Below are 22,269 nucleotides of genomic sequence, written 5' to 3'. Positions count from 1 at the left end.
ATTTCTTGGCATCAAAAATGTCTTCGACAGTGTCAATCACCTTTTTACACTAAATTAATTAAATGCACGCATAATTGTGTAAGCAGTGGGTAAGGGGTCATTCAAGTGTTACGTCATCATCGATGGGGGAGGGGGGGTTTCCGATTTGCTGATTTTTGATGAAAAGGGGTGGTTTGGATGATGCTTACGTCATCGACCACCCTTCATGAAAATATGAAATATTCTTAATGGCATCTTACTCGGCTCGCCAAATACGAACAAAATCTTTCGCTAGTGTGTGGGCACCTGAACTAACATTCTCCTCTAATGATAAATCCCTTACAGAGCCACTTCAGCGGTCTCTAAATGTTTCACGGATCCTTCAAGTGCTCAGGAAATGTGTCCGGATTGCTTAAGTGTTGTGGAACTGCGGTACGCATCACTCAGGTAATCCGTAATTATGCCACGAATCACTTAAGTAATCTGGGAATGCTCCGCGGGTAACTTGAGTGATGTGGAACCGCCCCGGGGAGGGGGGGGGGGCTCTTGAGTGATCTAAATTTGTGCCACATATCATTCAAGGGATCTCTAAATGTGCCACGGATCGTTTAAGTGTTTTGGAACTGTGTCGCGGGTTATTTAAGTGTTCTGGAACTGTGTCGCGGGTGGGTTATTTAAGTGATCTTTGAATGCGTCACGGCCCTAGTTCAGTGATCTGAAAATGTGCCATGGGTGATTTAAGCGATCTGTAAATGTGCCGCTTAGTTCATTTTTACGAAATTGGATTTGGGGGGGGGGGGCAAGTCACATCAGATAACCTTCAGGGCCACATTTGGTCCGCGGGTCAAGAGTCTACCATATATGGCTCAAAGTGTGGGTCGCAATGAATTTCTTAAAGAGAAATTTTGAGTTCTTACCCTTCAAATAGCATTGAAATTAACAGAAATCGACTATAATTACATATAAAGGTATTTCCTTTCGAAATTTTAATTTTCTTTTAATGGTTTTTCACATTGAAACATATTTTTTCGTCTGGAGAGGGGGGGGAGGCACATGAGCCCCTCCGTGTGCCTCCTCCCGCGTACGTTTCTGATCCTACCAATATGTGTTAGGAGGTGGGGTGGGGGGCAGTGCTGACGAAATTTTGCTGACAAGTGGGGGAAGGGGGTCAAAAATGGCTAAAAATTTGCTTACGTAATACATGAATGGCCCCTAAAGGCTATAAAATATAGTGGCATGCATCAAACTCAAATTAGTTACATTTTTAAAACTTTTTGTGGGTGGGCCATGCCCCCCCCACCATCCTGTAGCGGGGCCCCTGGGCTGGGATCTTTTGCGGGCTCCTCGGTCAGACTTTTAACGGGCCCCCCCCCCCTTCTGTAGTTAATTTATAACGTGAAAAAGAAAAAAAATGATGATAACCGTCCCGGGCCCTAGAACTAGAGCCCTGTCAGCCCCCCCCCCCCCGTATGTGGGGGCCATGGTGTGGGCTACCAATCCTTCGGACTATCGTCTGGTGTTTCACAATTCAATGTTATGTATTTCATTTTATGGATGTGTTTGTGTAATAATATAAATTTGGATTTTTTATCTTTTCCCTAACAAAAATTTTGAAACTGCACTTCACAGACTTCGATTTTCAAAGATACGATAGTAATTTTTGGTGGAAACACTGAATTTTTTGGCATCAAAAATGTCTTCGGCAATGCCACACACATGGCCCCCCACATCCTGGAGCAGGGCCCCTAGGCTGTGATTTTTTGCGGGGCCCTCCCCCCTGCCAGACTTTAAAGGGCCCCTTTATGATGAATTTATAGCGTGAAAAAGCAAAACAAAATGTGAAAATAGTCCCGGGCCCCAGGGCTGGAGCCTTGTCACCCCATCCCTTGTGGTAGCCATGGCCACACGCTTTCAACTAAAATAAATGATATATATTACATAATTGTGGAATCGGGGCGTGGTGGGTTAATGCTATAAACCAGTTGCATCATATTTTTGCTATAGAACTCAAATAATATAGATAAATGATACCTTTTTTTTGTGCTACTAGGCCTTCGAACATCTCCTGATGGTTCCAGCTACTGGAGTTGGGAAAAAGATGAATACAAATACCTAATAAATACCTAATTTGCACAGCAGCCTAGTAGCCTGCAAATTTTTTATTCATTAGACAACAGCTGCAAAAAAGAAAGTGTGTATTAGATATCCAAATACATACCAGGAGTATGTAATAATTAACGAAAATTTCCCGTGGAAAGCTCTAGTAAATTTCAAATAGCTCTGTTTTTCGGCTTTGCATTATTGTCCTTTTTTCCCCGGTCACAAATTCTAGCACAGTTACCGCAAGCAGGGCCGTCTTAAGAGCATCATGGGCCCCGGGCCAAGTGAGTTTTCCGAGACCCTACCTGGCAAATTTCCGAAAAATTCAACTACTTCTGGTTTTTCTGCGTCCCCTCTTTCCTTGAGACCCCCGGGCCGTGCCGGGGTGGGCCCAGGCGTTAAGACAGCACTGACCGCAAGTGGTTTGCGAACAGAAAACAATATTTACCTCTAACTAAGGTTTCTTCGTTTCCGTTATATTTCATAGATGGCAGCATCAAATCTCCGTGTCTGGAGTTTATTGTACAGAAGTGTGTGAAAGTACCATAAGGGGCCGTTCAAGTATTACGTCAGAAGGTTCTCAACCATTTTTGATAGCCTCCCCGTCAGCAATAGTCAGCCAAATCTCTGACCATCCCCCCCCCCACACTTCCTCCGTCAGCAAAAGTTTGTCAGCTCTGCTCCTACCTCCTAATTCATATTGGGCTCAGAGAAGTATGCGGCGGAGGGGGCATAGGAGGGCTCGTGAGCCCTCCCCCCCACCCACCGGAAGATCAAAATTTTTTTTTTTTTTTTGCAAAAAATATATTTAAAAAATTTAAAATTTCGGAAGAAAATATCTTTATATGTCATTATAATCAATTTCTGTTAATTTTGATGCTATTTGCTGGCTAAGAACACAAAATTTCTTTTGAAGAAATTCATTGCGCCCACCCTTTAAGCCATATATGCTAAATGTGACCCGCCACCACAAACTTAATTTGGTAAAAATGAACTGAGAGGCACATTTATAGATCGCTTAAGTGATCCGTGGCACAATTCCAGTTCATTTAAGCAGCCCGTGTCACATTTTCAGATCACTCAAGTAGGCCCTCGGAACAATCACAGATGACTGAAGTGACCCAGTTCCAGAACAGTTTAGCGGTCCGTGTCGCATTTAGAGATCCTTCAAGTGACATGTGACACAGTTTTAGAGCGCTTAAGCGCCACGCTGTGCCACCACCAAACCAGAACATGGCTCCCACTCTGTCCCAAGATAGGGATATAAGCGGGCCACGCTGTGCCGCTCCACATCTCTCAAGTTACCCGCGGCACATTCCCAGATTACTAAAATGATCCGCGGCATAATTACGGATCACTTGACTGACACACGGCACAGCTACACAGCACTTAGGCAGCTCGGGCACATTTCTAGATTACTTGAAGGATCCTCGGAAACATTTAGAGATCACTAAAAGTGGCTCTGTAGAGGACTCACCAATGGGGAGAACGTTGGTTCAGGTGCCCCGCAAAAAAAACTAGCGAAAGGTTTTTCTCGTTTTGTCATACCTAGTAAGATGTCTATAAGAATATATTTCATATTCTTATAAAGGGTGGTTGATGGCGTAAGCATCATTCGACCCCCCCCCCCCGTCCGCCTTGTCATCAAAAGTCAGTAAACTCACCCCCACATCGACGCTGACTTAAATACTTGAATGACCCCTAAGCTAAAACTAAAAATTTGGCATTAATGATACAGTCTTATGTTAAACTATAATATTTTTTTTTTCTCTTCTTGAGCCTTGAACCTCCATTCGTATATTGCGGTGACCGTATATGAGACTTTAACACAGGGGTCTTCATCCTAACGCGAGCACTACCCGTGTCCATCATTAAAAGAAAAGCAACCTTTTCGGCAAATTCGACATACGAATTCATGAAATCGGGATGATTTCAATGCTATAACGCAATGTGTGCAAAGTATTTCATTGGAACGTTGATCAAGTGCTCGCGAGCACGTCATAGAACACGAGCATCGAGCTCTCTTTGTGCTTCAGGGAGCACCGTGGTGCTCGCGAGCAACGGGTTGAAGATACCGGCTTTAACAGCTGGTCAATTTTTCCTATCACGTTCAGCGCCTAACTATGACTAATCACATGGTATGCATTTTCACCATCTGCATCTACTTTCATTATATTTTTTACAAAATTCACTGCATTTCTTTGTCTTATAATATCATTTTTTCTGGATAACATTTCATTGGTACTACAGCAGAACGTCGGGGAAATCGAACATTTGTTTAGGCCTTTGAGACTCAAAAATGCGTTTAGAAACGTTGTGCTTTAAGCCAATGTCTGCGTGTTGTAGGTGTGTTGTAGGCAGCAATGTCTGCCCTCTTCCCCGATGAGAACCCTAGACATTGGTTTTGATTAACCTCCATTTTGAAATTTTCAATTTTCGTATACTGCTTCCAAATTCCTTATCTTCTCATCATCAATTATGTTTTCAATTTGCCATAAAATTTTATATCAACAATGAATATTTTACAATGTCTTTACAATATTTCAGCTACTACTACTACTACTACTACTAAACCACACATGCACCTCGTCCATTTTCCTCTGCGGAACCTCTAACGAATTGGTACATGCGGGAATGTGTGTGTACGTGTAGTGAAACCTGACATGAAGTTTGTTTCTGTGTAATGCTTGTTATATGTCGTACTGCCATCTGCCACCAGTTTTTCTAACTGTGAGTGAAGTGTAATGATTGAATAATTTATCGTTGTAGGCGTGTTGCTGTCTGTGGCGAGAATTTTTAATGAGGATATCTTTTTTTTTTTTGATGGGGTTCTGTGGTTCCCAACTTCGAGGCGCAAATGCGAGCTGATCTCCCCGTTAAAAAGTCTCGCCACAGAGAGCAACAGGCCTACAAACAGTACAAATATTCAGTTACTACACATCACTCACTTCATTTCTGAGATATAGATGGCAGCACTGAAAAATCATACACAACACTAGATACGCACTCAGACTGTTAGGTACACGCATACCGCTGTGGTGGTCGAGTGGTTATAGTGCCGGACTCGTGATGCGAGGATCCGGGTTCGAACCCCACAGTGGTGGTCGGCTGAAGTTGGTTTTCTGTGGTTCCCAACTTCAAGGCGCAAATGCGAGCCGATCTCCCCGTTAAAAAGTCTCGCCACAGAGAGCAACAGTCCTACAACGGTAAATCATTCAACCATAACACTTCACTCATAGTTAGTAAAACTGGGGGCAGATGACAGCACTACACATAACAAGCATTACACACAAACAAACTTTACGTCAGGTTGCACTACACGTACACGCACATTCCCGCATGTACCGGTTCGTTGGGGGGTTCCGCGGGGGGGGGGTGCATGTGTGGTGTAGCAGTAGTAGGTAGGGCCTCCAAAAAAAATGGCTCGGGGATCCATGATGTTCTTAAGTCAGCCACCTCGTTGGGCAATTTGCCTGTTGTGGCGTTGTATTTGTATTTGTAATATAATTCCGGCACAACTCCCTAGGTAGTAAATTGCCTATGGCAATAGACCTCAGTTGTGCTCGGTTTAAAAAAAAAAAATAATAATAATGGGTAGATTGGCTCGCATTTGCGCCTCGAAGTTGGGAACCACAGGAAACCAACTTCAGCTGACCACCACTGCGGTGTCGGTGGGGTTCGAACCCGGATACCCGCGATGCGAGTCCGTCACTATGACCACTCGACCACCACAGCGACACATTTCAGCTGCCTATAGTACTAGTATTGGTGAGTTTCGACAAAAATTTATTAATTTTGCAACGTCTTGTACATTCTTATAAATATGTATAAACATATTATCTAGAAATATTTCACAATTTCATCACATAATTTATCATAATTTAAATTTTCTTTGTAAATAACTTAAAAAAATTAATTTCCAACTTTTTTTTATTTTCGCCATACGAAAAAAATAGCTATTTATTTTCCCCACACAAATATAACGAACATTTTTAATCGATCTAACGATGAAATAACACTGGGGATGAGAGTTTTTCTTCATACGGACGTGGTCGGAAAACACTTTACAAGTGTTTACTCAACCTAAAATCTCTTACCAGAGAACTATTGACGTTCGAGCAGCTAAAAGAGGAAATAATACAGAGAAGCGAACGATTATGTACACCTTTGAAGCGGCGGCGGCGGCCATTAGGCTATATTTCTTTGCTCCTTCAAACATGAAACGCGTGTGTTTGATCGATGTTATATTTAAACACCGTTTCTAGTCTTTACTCACGCTCCATTTGCCTCGTGTCTGAATCGGAAGACGTCGAAGGAAAAGAAAGAAACACGTTTTTTAGAATATGGCAAAGATATTTATCGAATGCTTGATTGGTGAGCTCGTATAACTGCAGTATATAACTTCGCTACAAAGATACTCGGTATAATGATGAATACCTGTACACATTGAACATTGAAGGACCTCCAAGCAGGTCGTTTGATCGTTTTTTTTATCGCACCACGGTCATTTTCTGCGCACGAGGGCTAATTAGAAGGGGACCTACAATTCATTGCCGATTCCGGACGGCAGCTTTTTTTTTTTATGAGATGAATATTCATAACTTTTGCCGCATAATTATCATAATATAATTTATGTCATGAAAACGCTGTAAACATGATGACTTTATTAGTTATTACAAATCTAAATAAATATCGTTGAACGGGACAAATGTATAAAAAATCGGAACAACGAAATTTACGGATATGTCCCGTAATACGGGACTCAAGTGGTCCGTCAAATCATTTCAGACATTTTTCCGGTCCTTGTTTTCAGAAAGGTTGAGAAACACTGCTATAGTGCAATGTTGAACTCTTCTCGACACAAAGGCATCCTTCACTACGATAAATCCTTCTATAACGTTATTTTTAGGAGATTTTTGAAAAACCGCTACAATGATATTTTTTATAATTACCTCGAATTCCCTTTTAATTTAATTGAAGCCTGGTCACTATTTATCGTTCTTCTGAAGGCGTCTAATAACATCGATACATTGGCTCAACGGTGCGTAGGAAGTTATCGCTCTTGCTACTTTCTGTGTAAGACACCGAAAGTGCATTGCGGTTAAACACTTTACATGGGCAATGCATCCAACTGAATTTTATTAATAAACTAATGAATTAAAATACTTTCGCGGCAAATGAATGCATAAAAGCGCATTTCCTTATGGTACTAATGATGCCGATTTAGAGAAGAAGACATAATCATAATAATAAGAAGACATAAGACATAATAAGGCATAAATTTGATGACACGTGATTATAAGGACAGGTCCTCACTCTTATACAAAGTCGTAGAACATGGGTTCTTCGACAATGTTCTGTGACAATCACAAAACAAATCCGGTATTCTGCGACTTTTCTCTATGAAAAGTTGCAAAACACGTCCATACTCATATGCAAAATCACTCAATTGCAACACGCAATTACTCATATGCAACACGTGTTCTGTGAGTTGTCGCTTGCAAAATCGAGCGATTTGTTGCACGACTTTGTATATGATTGTTGAGGTACCCAGTGTTGCCTCTCAATGTAACGATATCCCTCTACAACGATATATTTTTTTTCTTATCCCACAGATTATCGTTATACCGTGGTTTCACTACATAATCAAATCATAATTATACGTATTTTCTGAAATTCATATTTATTATTCATATATATATAGTACAGTATTGTTATAAATTCCTTGAGAAATTAGAAACTCCCGAAGAAATGTTTGCGAGCAGCATTTCAAGTCTGGATAAATTCAGATCAATCAATGTTTTTACTCGATCGGTCATATGAGACCAAAGGACTCTGACATTTCGATAGTCAGTATTGATCGATGACCGCTTATGCCACTGATATATTTCTCGTAGAGAGCGGAAATCCGACTCCATCGAATAACAAAGCATGTAATCAAATCGGAAGAGAAAAGAAAAATGGTCAAGAAAACTTTAGGCGAATTGTTGAAAATGATATCGATGACCAAAACAAAGGTTAAATACAGAAAAACCTTCCCGTATTCGTGCCCCGAATAAACGAATCGCCTCAAAAAACAGAACACAACTGGAGGCCATGTTTGTGCTGCTTCGGATGTTGGTCACGTATTATTCTAAATGGAAACGGTGAGAAAATACAATATCGATTTTTCTGTTTTGAAAATTCTACAACAAAGAACCCGTTATGAAAATCTCACCTTGAACAAACTTTTTGCATTGAATCGACTTTATGGATTGTATTGAATTATGCTTTCCTTTTCTTTTTTGCGTATCAAGATCACACGTCGCTGTGATCACACGGGTAGTGATTGATTTTAAACAGGCCTGTACAGTGTACAGTTGAACTTGGTTAGTTTAAATCTAAGGAAGACGGCAAAGAAGATCGAGAATTATCCAATTCATCGAAATAGGATAACAAAACTTTCACGAAAAGTAAGAAACGCTTGATAATTATGGAAATGTGTTGAATGTGTGTGTGTTATCACTTACTGTGCCAGTTTTCCTGTTGTTGCAACTAGTGTTTCTATAAAGCGTAAATTATCACGAAAACGATTCAATTTGGCAAAATTGTAATTTTTATTTGTTTTCTTTTTTTGGATAAAAACATTTTGTAGAATGTCTTCAAGTTGATTTAAAGAATGAAAGATGCGAGATTTTAAATTCAACTGCCTTAGTTCTTCTGACACATCTGTTGCCTCTGCAGCTTTTGGAATAGGGACCCACCTCTTGTCGCCTCCTTAGAAATTTGTTTTCGTCATCTTCATGGGAAGATTCAATACGCCGACCACCACTGCGGCGACAGTGGAGTTCGAACCCAGATCCTCACGATGCGAGTCCGTCACTATGACCACTCTACCACCACAGCGGCCCTCCGTCCATACTGCTGGGCAGTCTTGTTTCCCTTTTCCTTTTAAGAAATATGCAATATACATACACACACATGAAAACACACTGAGCCTCCACTGCGACGGGAATAATCAAACACATCCTCCGTTGACAGTGCTGGGCATTCACATTTGAATTACTCACATATATTATTTACATTACAAAAAGTTCAATTTTTTTTTATTATTGGGAATGCACACATAAACATGTACAATACATACTTTATCTGCAACGGTTCAATCATTCCACTTCACTCATAGTGTGAAGGAAAGAATAGATGGCAGACTGCCATCTACTATCCATTGCAACATTAAACGAATTCCCGCACAACACTAGATACGCATTCTCAGACTGTTAGGTACATATGCATAGGTACTTATAAATTCGGTTGTAAATTGTCCATGGTTATAGACCGGAGTGACACTCGGTTTGAAAGAAAGAAAGTAGGCTGTAATACGCGAAAGAAGTACATCTTTGGAAACATAAACACTGTTCACACGTTCCTGCATGTAACTAATTCGTTGAAAATTCCCCAGAGGAATTTTTATATATGAAGTGAAAGCCGGGTTCAGTAGTAGAAGTAGCTGTATACAGGGTACCCAAAATTGTTTACGCAGTGAATATCTCTGTAATCGTTGACTTCAGAAACACACTTTCAATTACAAAAATGACGTGAAGCTACTTAAAATCTTAAAATTTGTTTCAGGGACCATATACGTGAAAAGCAAAGGAAAAAAAAACGAAGTATAGTGTGCTCGAGAACCTAATCAGAAAAGATGTAGCCCTGTCTCTTCTGAGACCAACAAAAAAAATTCCACTTTTCTAAGTGTAATATTTGCTGAAATATTTTTGAGTTCTTAGATCGGAGCAAAATTGGGAAAGAACAACATAAATGACAGAAAGAAGCGATTTCCGTTCGTTGATGCCATTTTTTTTTTAAATTTTTCTCTGATTTTCAAATTAAAATATTTCAGCAAATATTGCACTTGGACACGTTGTATTTTTTTGTAGGCCTCAGAAGAGGCAAGGGGGAAACATTTCTCATTACGTTTTTGAGCACTTGGGGAATGCGTAGGGGCCAATGCTTCCGATTTACCCGGAAGAGCCTTATTATATTTTTCAGCCTTATTAAAATCTTCTGGCCGGGAACCAGATTCTTCCGATTTTCCGTATCGTCATAGAAGAATCCCTAAAAGTCCTCAAATTGTACTTTGTTTGAATAGAAAATCCCGAAAGAAAATACTCTTCCAGTTCTTACAATTTTAGGCTGACCCCGTTTCTCAGGAAAAATATGGGGAATTAGGATTTTTCAAGTACGAAAAATCGGTAATTGTCGCCAAATATTATGCCAAATCATGCAAAGTGGCCAATTACTGCTAAAAAAAAATCAGGGCAGCAAAAAATTCGTCCCGGAAAAACAGGATTCACATATGTCACCCGTTGAAATTTATAAAAAAAACTCCCCGGGTTTTCCCTATTATTTGTGTGACGTCTTTTCTTTGATGGGAATGTGCCATCACGTGATAAACTACAGATTTTTCAAGTCTGTGAATTGACACCTATGGGAATGTATAGAAAGTCAACTTTATTTTTTATGTACATGGCCTCTTAAACAAATTTTAAGATTTTAAGCAGCTGCCCGTCATTTTTGAAAAAAATTGTATTTGAAAGTGTGTTTCTATAAAGTCAACTATTGTAGAGATATCTGTGGTGCAAACAATTTGGGACAGCCTGTATAGCCCTAAATTTGAAAAGCCTGTCTCTGTTTCTGAGTTCTCCCGGAGAGAAAAATAATGTTATACTATGATTTCATCGTTTCATTGGCATTCAATGATATTTGTATTTAAGTGAAAATCGACAATATATTAATCCAGAATTAGCTAGATGTTCCTGTTTAGTCTTAATAAAATCCGGTCTCTTTTCATTGAATGATTCAAATGTTCCAGAATTTCCACGCCATCTATCATTGACGGTTATGCGCACTTTCAGCTGCTGGTTACAGCTTAATTAAATCAATTTCCACTCTCTTTAAGACTTGCACCCGTTCATGCTAATCCTAGGGAATACATCAACTAACGATATCAGCTAGAATAAACTATTAGTCTACCTAATTAGCATGAAATGAACGAGACTGCCATGTTAAAAAAGAGCAGTCTATTATCCTTGATGGACGGACGTGTCTGGTTTAGTTGAATGCGTCTTGTAACAGACGCTAAGTGCCCGACCCAACGGGTTTTTTTCCTTGGGCAGACATGCTGCACATTTGATAATGATTTACCGGGATGGAATCGAAAATAATTACAATTCAATTACTGTAACATGCTTGGTGAATAATTATTCGCGCGTTTAAATTGATTTAAAAATTATTAAAATTATATGTACAACGTTATCGTTACCAGATGCGATGTGCAGGGCGTCTCATGAATTCGTGAAATGTTTAAAAATTCGTGGAAATGGAAGGAATCGGTGTAAATTTGAATGCGGTTTGCGAAAAAGTTATTCTCACCTATTAAGAAGAAGTGGGGGAGGGGGTCCAATACAGAAAAATAAATTAGTTCAAACTTTTGTCGATAGAAAATGCTGCACGAAAGTATAAATCGCACTGAATCTTTTTCTCAAATCTCTTCTGCGTCAGAGACTCTCGTACAGCATCAGCCGGCGATTCGCGGCTGAGGTTTACAAATTCACTAATAGGGCTTTCTTTATCCACCATTGTCGACATCACAATGAAAACCTTCCACAATGAAGCGCTAGTAATAGGAAAATTCAAAAATGAGCTTTTATACACTCCGAAGTTTGTAGGACTCTGAATTTTTCATATTGTGAGTCATTTGCTTTTATGCATTGCCCTCTATAGAGAAAAATTGCAACTATTTTTCTTTATTTATTACCTACCCAAAAAAAAACAAAAACAGGCAGAGGCTATATACGGGTCTCCAGCCCTTATGCGCCACTGGGTGCACGTGCCCTTTTCCCCCTGGTCATTGGGTTCAGCTATCATTTTTAGTCAAATTGCTTTTACATTACAAAAAAGGGGGACCCACTGCTATAAATCTTTGCTAACTTTTTCCGACACAACCCTGCCTCTTTTGAGGTAACGGAATTAAGGTGCTTTGCATCAGTCCGGGGTTGTGTGAGCGGTTCTATCTATCTATCACAGAGGGATTTTTTTGGTTGTCAAAAAATAGTTCAAACTTCGATCCATAGAGGGCTTTGCACATTATAGCGCATTCCTCTTCATGTTAATCCATGCTACCATTATTTTCGTGATATATTGGAAAAAATAATTAATATATTAAGATAGCTATGAACTCAGAATTGATGAAAAAATGGTTTTGATTTCAGAAGAAATAAAAATATTCAATTATTTGGGGTCCTCTCTTTTAACTCGGGGTTAGGCCGTGTTTGGCCAATCTGTTAAGACACCACTGCACATTACATCTTATAAGCATACAGCAATAGACTTCGTGTGGTGGCCTACAGGCTTGGGCTTCATGGGAAATTGGAATTTTACCCGCAATGCTGAAAGGTTGACGACGCCCTCATCTACAGGGTCTGGTGATTCAAGAGAAGAACTGAACAAATATATAGAAAAGATATGGATTTTGATTACTAAGGAAACATATATTTTCTGGATATTACACCGAGCTGAACTCGGAAAGAAAATTCATCCGGGACTGTAACCCAGGCCCTCTTGCAAACCGAGAAAGCATGCTGCCATCTACACACACAATGCGTAAAATAAGGAAAGCAGGGTCGTGCCTCCAGCGGTGTAGATTTTTTAGGTAGCATGCTTCCCCGGTTCGGAAGAGGCCCTGGGTTCGAGTCCCGGCGGAGGCCAGATGACTCTTTCTTCCGAGTTCACCTCGGCATAATATCCAGAAAATATCTGTTTCCTCGATATCTTGGACTGAAAATAAAAACGGTCTACCTCTCTGATTCTGTGTATTATTTTCGGAATTTTCTGTCTATTTAGGATTTCCGCGCATTCCTGTGCATGTTGATCCACGCTCCCATTATTTTCTAAATAACCGATGACTGAAGACGAGAGAATACTGAAATAAATAATGCATTTCTTCGGTGTTTGAGTTTGTGAACGCTGTAGTGAAAGCTTATTCACATCTCTAACTTGTAGAAAGTGCTTAAAAACATTAAAAATATTGAATTTTTCTTTCAAATTCTAGAACTCGGCATTTTAAATACCATTACAATGAATGAGCATTTACATACATGCTGCTAACAAGTAATATAAAGTAATTTTCTATGAACCACACACGCTCTTCCGCGTTCCCTAATAACTGACAGCATGATTTTTGTTGTAGAGAAAAAGACATTTATAACTTATATTCCATTCAAAACTGATTACGTTCCATCATATTTTATGGCCTCTAATCAGTGAGAACTAAAATGCACTCGACTTTCCAAATCCGTAATTTATTTTATTTTATTTCATATAAAATCTATGCGCAACAATTATATTTATGGGCTTCTCTTAAGGGCATTTTGAAAGCCTAATTTATTCGCTTCCGTGTTGAACAGTCAGCATTTTCAATAAACACTTTCTTTTGTTTTGTTCCAGAATAGCGTATTTAATGCCATTTCTGTCAAAAAAACATTCAAGAAAACCCCACCCAGCAACGAAAAAAAAAGAAATGTATGGTTATTATCTTATTTTTAGGGGAAAAACCTGTTTATTCGTTTTATGTTCGACTGGAAACTCATGTGTTAAAGCTCTTAATTCAAGTTTTCTTCAGAGCATGTTTTTCCATCACAGAAATACAATTGATCCCTAATTACTATTATTACATCCATTAGTGAATTTATCAACATGTAATCATAGTTAATGTAACATAAATTTATTTCAAATTATTTTTTTTCAGGAAAAATTGTGATTGATTTAAGTTGTCTGATTGATTGTGTGAGAATTGATTTAAGTTAGTGTTGATTCACTAATGATTTGACTAAAATTTCCCAGTTTGAAGCTACCCATCTCTACCCCTATTAATTTTTAAGGCGTTATTTACGTCGTATACAGTCACATTCCCGTTTAAGTAATTTCGAATTTGTACAATTTTCTGGGAAAAATGGCGGGTTCATGGATTCAGAATAATTGGTATATGTTATGGGATTATAGCTGAGATGGAAACAATATTTTGATTATGACTTAATAATCAGGAAATAATATTTCTTCCATTCAATAAGAAAACCACATGTTGTCAAGCTGAGTTGATTTATAAGGTGCTTAAGGTAGACACTGAGGAAGAGAGAGAGAGAGATAAAAGCGGGAGAATAGAGAGAGAGAAGAGCGAGAAATAAAGAGAGAAAGAGATAAGAGAGAGGTAAGGGAGAGAGATAAAGAAAGAGAAGAAAGAAAGATAAAGAGAGCGAAGAGATAGATAAAAGAGAGAAGGGAGAGATAAAGAAAGAGAAGAAAGAAAGATAAAGAGAGCGAAGAGATAGATAAAAGAGAGAAGGAAGAGATAAAGAGAGAGGAGATATAAAAAGAGAGAGGAAAGAGATAAAGAGAGAGAAGAGAGATAGAGAGAAGAGAGAGAGATAGCGAGAGAGAAGAGAGAGAGATAGAGAGAAGAGAGAGAAGAGAGAGAGAGAAAAATGAGAGAAGAGAGAGAGAGATAAAGAGAGAGAAAAATAGAGAGAAGAGAGAGAGAGATAAAGAGAGAGAAAAATAGAGAGAAGAGCGAGAGAGATAAAGAGAGAGAAGAGAGAGATAGAGATAAAGAGAGAGAGAGAGGGAGATAAAGAGAGAGATAAAGAGAGAGAAGAGAGATAAAGAGAGAGAAGAGAGATAAAGAGAGAGAAGAGAGATAAAGAGAGATAGAGATAAAGAGAGAGAAGAGAGATAAAGAGAAGAGAGACATAAAGAGAGGAGAGAGAGATAAAGAGAGAGAGATAAAGAGAGATAGAGATAAAGAGAGGAGAGAGAGATAAAGAGAGATAGAGATAAAGAGAGGAGAGAGAGATAAAGAGAGATAGAGATAAAGAGAGGAGAGAGAGATAAAGAGAGATAGAGATAAAGAGAGGAGAGAGAGATAAAGAGAGGAGAGAGAGATAAAGAGAGACGTGAGAGAGAGATATAAAGGTAGAGAATAGAGAGAGAAGAGAGACATAAAGAGAGGAGAGAGAGATAAAGTGAGAAGAGAGAGATAAAGGGGGAGAAGAGAGAGATAAAGGGAGAGATATGAAGGGAGAGAATAGAGAGAGAAGAGAGAGTTAAAGATAGAGAAGAGAGAGATAAAGAGAGATAAGGGAGAGAGATAAAGAAAGAGAAGAGAGAGATAGAGATAAGGGAGAGAGATAAAGAAAGAGAAGAGAGAGATAGAGATAAGGGAGAGAGATAAAGAAAGAGAAGAGAGAGATAGAGATAAGGGAGAGAGATAAAGAAAGAGAAGAAAGACAGATAAAGATAGAGAAGAGAGAGATAAAAAGAGAGAAGGGAGAGATAAAGATAGAGAAGAGAGAGATAAAGAGAGAGATAAAGATAGGGAAAAGAGAGATAAAGAGAGAGAAGAGGGAGATAAAGATAGAGAAGAGAGAGATAAAGAGATATAGAGATAAGGGAGACAGATAAAGAGAAGAAAGAGAGATAAAGAGAGATAGAGGTAAGGGAGAGAGATAAAGAGAAGAAAGAGAGATAAAGAGAGATAGAGGTAAGGGAGAGAGATAAAGAGAAGAAAGAGAGATAAATAGAGATAAAGAGAGATAAATAGAGAGAAGAGAGACATAAAGAGAGGAGAGAGACATAAAGAGAGATAAATAGAGAGAAGAGAGACATAAAGAGAGGAGAGAGACATAAAGGGAGGAGAGAGACATAAAGAGAGATGTGAGAGAGAGACATAAAGAGAAGAAAGAGAGATAAAGAGAGAGGAGAGAGACATAAAGAGAGATGTGAGAGAGAGACATAAAGAGAGATGTGAGAGAGAGACATAAAGAGAGATGTGAGAGAGAGACATAAAGAGAGATGTGAGAGAGAGACATAAAGAGAAGAAAGAGAGATAAAGAGAGAGGAGAGAGACATAAAGAGAGATGTGACAGAGAGACATAAAGAGAGAAGAGAGAGAGAAGAAAGACGTGAGAGAGATATAAAGGTAGGGAATAGAGAGAGAAGAGAGACATAAAGAAAGGAGAGAGAGATAAAGAGAGACGTGAGAGAGAAATATAAAGGTAGAGAAGAGAGACATAAAGAGAGGAGAGAGAGATAAAGAGAGAAGAGAGAGATAAAGTGAGAGAAGAGAGAGAGAAAAAGAGAGAAGAGAGAGATAAAGTGAGAGAAGAGAGAGATAAAGTGAGAGAAGAGAGAGATAAAGTGAGAGAAGAGAGAGATAAAGTGAGAGAAGAGAGAGATAAAGTGAGAGAAGAGAGAGATAAAGTGAGAGAAGAGAGAGATAAAGTGAGAGAAGAGAGAGAGGAAAAGAGAGAAGAGAGAGAGGAAAAGAGAGAAGGGAAAGAGGAAAAGAGAGAAGAGATATTAAAAGAGTGAAGAGAAAGATAAAGAGAGAAGAGGGAGATAAAGAGAGAAGAGTGAAATAAAGAGAGAAGAGTAAGATAAAGAGAGGGAAATAAATACAGATGAGAGGGTTAAATAGAGAGACCAGAAATCTTTCGATGGACCAAAATCTTATAAAATATTGCGCTATACGCGACGTTCTTTAGTTCATATATCGGAGAAATTAAAAAAATATATATATAATAATGCTAATTTTTTAATTACACGTAGGAAAATATGCATAAGTGAATGCAATGTTTTCAGAAAGACTGGTTTCAATTAGCAGATATTTAATGTACAAGGTGGCCCATAAATTTCTAAAAGGTTTAAGAATTCATAAAAATTGAAGTGATTGGTATACTATTTGAATGTGGTTTGTGAAAAAGTTGTTCTCACACGAACTGGGATTATTTTTGTTCAGAAAAATAACAGTCTCTGAATTTTCGATTTTTGCATGAAAGCAAATCACTGCATTCTGGACCCGAACCTTTCACCAGTAGCTTCTGTGTCCGAAACGCTTGTATAAATCTTTAGCCAGTGATTCGTAGCGGAGATTAAACAACTTCATCAATAGTGCTTTATTCACCAATGTCAACATCCCAATAAAAATGTGGCGCTTACATACATCACCTTATGTAGCCTCCAGTGACAGGAAAATTCCAGAAATGAGCTGTTAATCGCACTCCCTGCATTTAGTAGGACCTCTGATTTTCATAATTCAAGTGAATTACTTTCCTGCAGCTCCATCTATGGACGAAAATTTGAAATAATTTTTTTTTCTTTCGTGGGAACTTTTTCTCAAACCGCATTCAAATGCACCGATTTTTTCAATTTTTTTATGAATTTTTTAAATATTTACCATGTGGTTAGACATCCTATCTTCGTATACTAAGTTGCACCTCCTGTTACTCGTTTACTGTCAATCTCACGTAACAGGTTAATTTCACGTGTATAACAGTAGTAAAAACCCCGTCTTAACGGATACCCCCTCAGATGCAATCACCTCTCTTTCATAGTCAAATAATAATTTACCCTTGTATAACAAATGTATGCATTTCAAACCCCTGATTAACGGTCAACCCCCTTTTACGGACGAATTTGTTTTCGTCCCGTCGGTGTCCGCAAAAGAGAGGTTTTATTATATTTCATAATTTTTCTCTACTCACGAATTATCAGGTTTTTTCGAGTGACTTTGAAGTTATTCCTAAGAAACAATATTTAAGTAAAACTTTTGCGACTTTTCTCGTCTACTGGCCAATCAATGTCAATCAATTCTGTATCTAAAAAAGAAACTAAAACAAGCATCCAGTTGCGTACGTTACGCATGTCGCGCGAGTATGTTCTTCCGCGTTGTTTGGAGAACTCTCTCAATAATGTTGAAAGAAAACTTTCTGACGACCTAATTACGGAAACGTTTTATTTTTACTCCTTTTCAATGTATACAAACGTTTTTTAAAAAAAAAAGAGAAATTATTCAATGATATTTTTTTTATATTCCCGGTTTCTAATAAGTTGTCCCACTTAATTAGTTGTTACAACATCTATGTTTGTAGTCACAGCGTGAAATATTTTCATTTTCTCCATAACCCGCGGTGCCGTGTGACGAAATACACATGCGGCTGTTTATTTTTAGTAGATGATTGCTTTTAATGATTTAGGGCCCCCCCCCCCTTCCGTGACTTTTTCATGTGTTTTCTTCCGCAATAAATTCATAGCGATACAACTGATCCTGGATTTCAAAATTTAATAATGAATTTTACCGCATTAGCAGACATGCCGGGAAGCGTTATTCCATCCTGTACATAGGAATTTACAATGGAGCTACTCTCATTGGCTAAGATCATAATTGCGTCACTAAAAAGCGAGGCAAGCTGTGGTTTTTGATTATGATTACAGCGCCATCTGCCTTTACGCTCAACTGAAACTTGATTAGAGTATTATAGTTATAGCATGCAAGTTATTGTGTGAAATGGGGGGTTCCGACTGTCACATTCGAATAGAGTTTGAAAAATTGCCCAACAAAACACTTCTTTGCTATTGATAAGGCAATAAAAAACGACAATTATGCATACATAATCACCGGATTTAACCAACACCACCTATAGAACAAGGCCTCCGCACGATGCTCGTGACGTCACTGAAGAAGTACATTTCACCTATTGCCATTGGATATAACAGGGCGATGCATGCGATATCTACATCTTTTTTTGCAGTATATCCAATGTCAATAAGAGAAATGGCCTTCTTCATTGACGTCACAAGCTTCGTGCGGAGGCCTTGTTGTATTTGTGGTATTGATTTAACACGTTTACCAAATGTGATAATTTCGGTTATTATGCATAATAACAGGTTATATGGCGCTGGTGAAATTTTCGGGACGAAATGTCAAGGCCGAAATTTCCGGGGACGAAATGTTGGAGGTGAAACTTTCGGATCCCTAAAAAAAAATTTCATTTCAAATTTTCACTCGAGAGTTCAAAAATCGAACTTTCATTGATTGTGTGTGTGTGTGTGTGTGTGTGTGTGTGATTGATTGATTCTTCGGTTAATCGGGTTCCATCGTTTCCATCAATCATTCGTGAATCATTTTATTTTCCTGTCAACCTGATATGGCAATTGGTATCATGTTCCTCGCAAATCGAGATCACGGTCATACCTGAATGCATAATCAAGCGCCCAGATCAATATCTTTCATGTTCCGAAGAGACGTCCAATTGAACAAATTACATGGAAATTTCAGATGTAATGCTTATGTAATTGAAAGCAATTTAACCGTAACCTCCGTCCGTTGAGATTTCTGGGTTGTTTAATATGTGACTGAACTCGATACCTTGACAAGATTTCCTTGGATTAAGGTTGGCATTGAATAAACAATTTATTCTAATGCACATACGTCTTGTTATATATAACCCTTAACCATCTAATTCTACATGATTAACTCCTCCTTTTGAGTTGTGGCAATCAAAATCCTATTAGATGGCTTCAAAACATCTTCTCCAGATCGTGATTGATTCACTTTTTCTTCCATAATTTAGAAAAATGAAATATGGTGAGAGGAAAAAGACACTCATATCAGCTCTGCGGGCCCATATTTCAAACATAACTGCTTAACAATGTGTGTTTACTGAAGTTAATTTGAAAGGACTTTCTAATGCCATATATTCTTATGGACACATCTAGTTTATCTGAAGATGATGTCACTCTTCTCTATCCATATGTAGGTTTTTAACAGCTGTCTGGTGCGAACATGAATTATATTATTACAATTACGAACATGGATTATACTCTTGCAATTACGAACATGAATTATACTCTTGCAATTACGAACATGAATTATACTATTGCAATTACGAACATGAATTATACTATGGCAATTACGAACATGAATTATACTATTGCAATTACGTACATGAATTATACTATTGCAATTACGAACATGAATTATACTCTTACAATTACGAACATGAATTATACTCTCGCAATTATGAACATGAATTATACTCTTGCAATTACGAACATGAACGTGTACTCTTACAATAGATTCATCGAAATGGTAATCGTAATCTATACTTCTAAAGTCAAATTTTATATGATTCATGTTTTTACTATATTAAGTTGTTCTCTAGAGTGAAATTTTTTCATTATCTGAGGAGCAAAATAAAGGGAAAAAGCTATTTTTATAAATATTTTTAATACTTTTTGGTACTTGATAAACTTGATTATATCTATTCGTAATTCTATTTCTATTCTTCCTTATATATTTTTCATTTAACTGTGAAAATTTGATAACTATGTACAAAAAGTTTTGTCTTCAGGATAAAGTATGACAATGTATTGTATTCTGGAACTATCAATTACTATTTGAGGTCTTATTCTGTTATATATCATCCCCCGCATGCCAGAACCACGAATGTGAAAATGTCCGCCACTATTTTTGTCTCTTAATTGGATATGTTATTTTGCCATGTAAGCTCTGCTTGAAACACGAATCTGTATCCCTATCGAAACACATGTTAAAAACACATTTTAGGAAAATATATTCCATAGAGTAACATGGTTAGGGTAAACAATCAGACGTTATTTCCCGCGTTATTTTTTTTTCAAGGACACTGTACATTGCTGTTTTTGGCATGGGGGACGACGACGATATATTATCTAATTTCCGAATGTTCTCATAATATGCTCCCAGAGCACTGATTGCATAATTAATAATTGAATATATCCACGCGTAAAATAAATCTTTTAAAAGCTATTCATCAGCAGCTCGATAAAACTAAACCTGGAAAACACTCTGGTCATTCATAGACACCTTACAATACATATTACCATCAAAATTCATCAGTGAAGGCTTTAGTGTCTTATCCGCCTACCCGACGATCGCCATTTTGGATCTGTTCCCAATCAAAAAGATTTAACAGGAAGGCCGGGATTACACTATAAAAGTTCGTTTATAAAACTTGAAAAATGCAACCAATAGGCGGATCAGTTAAGTTCGCTAGAATGTAACAGATGTGTTTATTGGTTAAATTTTTCAAGTTTTATAAAATAATTTTTATCAAAGTTCTATATAACAGCCGAACAGGCATTTGATCATTTCAGTACTTTAGCTTGAATTCAAAGAATAAAATTAGTTCAAAAAACATTTCAGGAGAAAAATAAATTCATTATTAGCACAAACTAAAAAGCAAGTAAATAAAGGACATGAGGGTAAAAGTTTCGTGCACGGAAATGCTAAATGAAATTTTATAGTTAAGTATAATATTTCTTGGTTTTAATCGTTATGAGATGGCATAAGTTCAAGCGAAAAAGTCCCGGAAGTTCACGATGGGTTCAACTCACACGATGAGCACCTCATAAAGCTAGTGATTACCTTCCACAAAGAAAAATTCACGTGATCGAGGTGGGTAAACACTTCTTCTCATGAAATCCCAAAAAAAAACCCCTTTAGCGTTTCTTATACTGAGAAGGAGCGTGACGAGAAACATTATCAAGAGAGGACAAAATGAAAAATTTATTTCAACGTCCGTTTAATAAGCTGCATAATCGTAATAAACCATTTTGAAAACCGGGTTAAAGCGGTCGTTGTACGTGATATTGATTTAAACCAGTAAAAGAAAAAAAGCGAAGAATCCAGACCACTGGTCAAAGTTACACCTATCGCATAAAATGAATTCGCTTACTTCTAAATGACTAATCATGCTCACACATGACATTCGGTGTCTTTTGACACTCTCCATGACGTCGACCATTTCCGCATGCGTAGTAGTGTTTGGCCCAGTTTTCATGACGGGATCTTGAAATTAATCTTGGTCTCGCATCTCTCACGGTGGAAGAATGTCCTCGAATACAAAAAAAAAAAAAAAAAAACAGTATGTATGTGATCAGATTTCGAGAAAAATCCCCATTCTCTTCCGTTTGGTTACAAGAAATCCATTTGAATTTGGTCCACTTACACAAAATATCCTCGTTTCTTAAACTTAGTTACTCGATATGTCATTTCCATTATCTATCCATTATATCTAGTATCAGTAACTAATGAATGTCCAGGAACCACAACCAGGATCACTAGTGTCCTCAAATTCCAGGAAAATGTGGAAAGGCTAACGGAAAATACGTCTTTGCATATTTTATGCTGTTCTTCCCCAAATTTTCTCCAGTTTATGAATTCAAAAATATCGCAGTGAATATTGCACTCAGAAACGGGGATTTTTTTTTCTCTTGGCCTTTGAAGAGACATGGAAACAACTTTCTGATTGGAAGTTGGAGGACAGGGAATAGTAT

At 37.9% G+C, this 22,269-nt stretch overlaps 1 pseudogene; it reads left to right on the top strand.

The window, feature by feature from the left end:
* The first annotated feature begins 376 nt into the window (after window positions 1-376).
* Window positions 377-20,315, top strand: LOC149088598 (uncharacterized; annotated as a pseudogene).
* The last annotated feature ends 1,954 nt before the right edge of the window (window positions 20,316-22,269 follow it).

Source organism: Pholcus phalangioides, unplaced genomic scaffold (assembly GCF_987345545.1).
Source record: "Pholcus phalangioides strain wild (caught in Gottingen) unplaced genomic scaffold, Ppha-v1.0 ptg000003l_1, whole genome shotgun sequence".
Taxonomy (NCBI): Eukaryota; Metazoa; Arthropoda; class Arachnida; order Araneae; family Pholcidae; genus Pholcus; species Pholcus phalangioides.
Note: the sequence above shows the minus strand (reverse complement) of the source record. Positions and strands in the feature narration are given on the sequence as shown.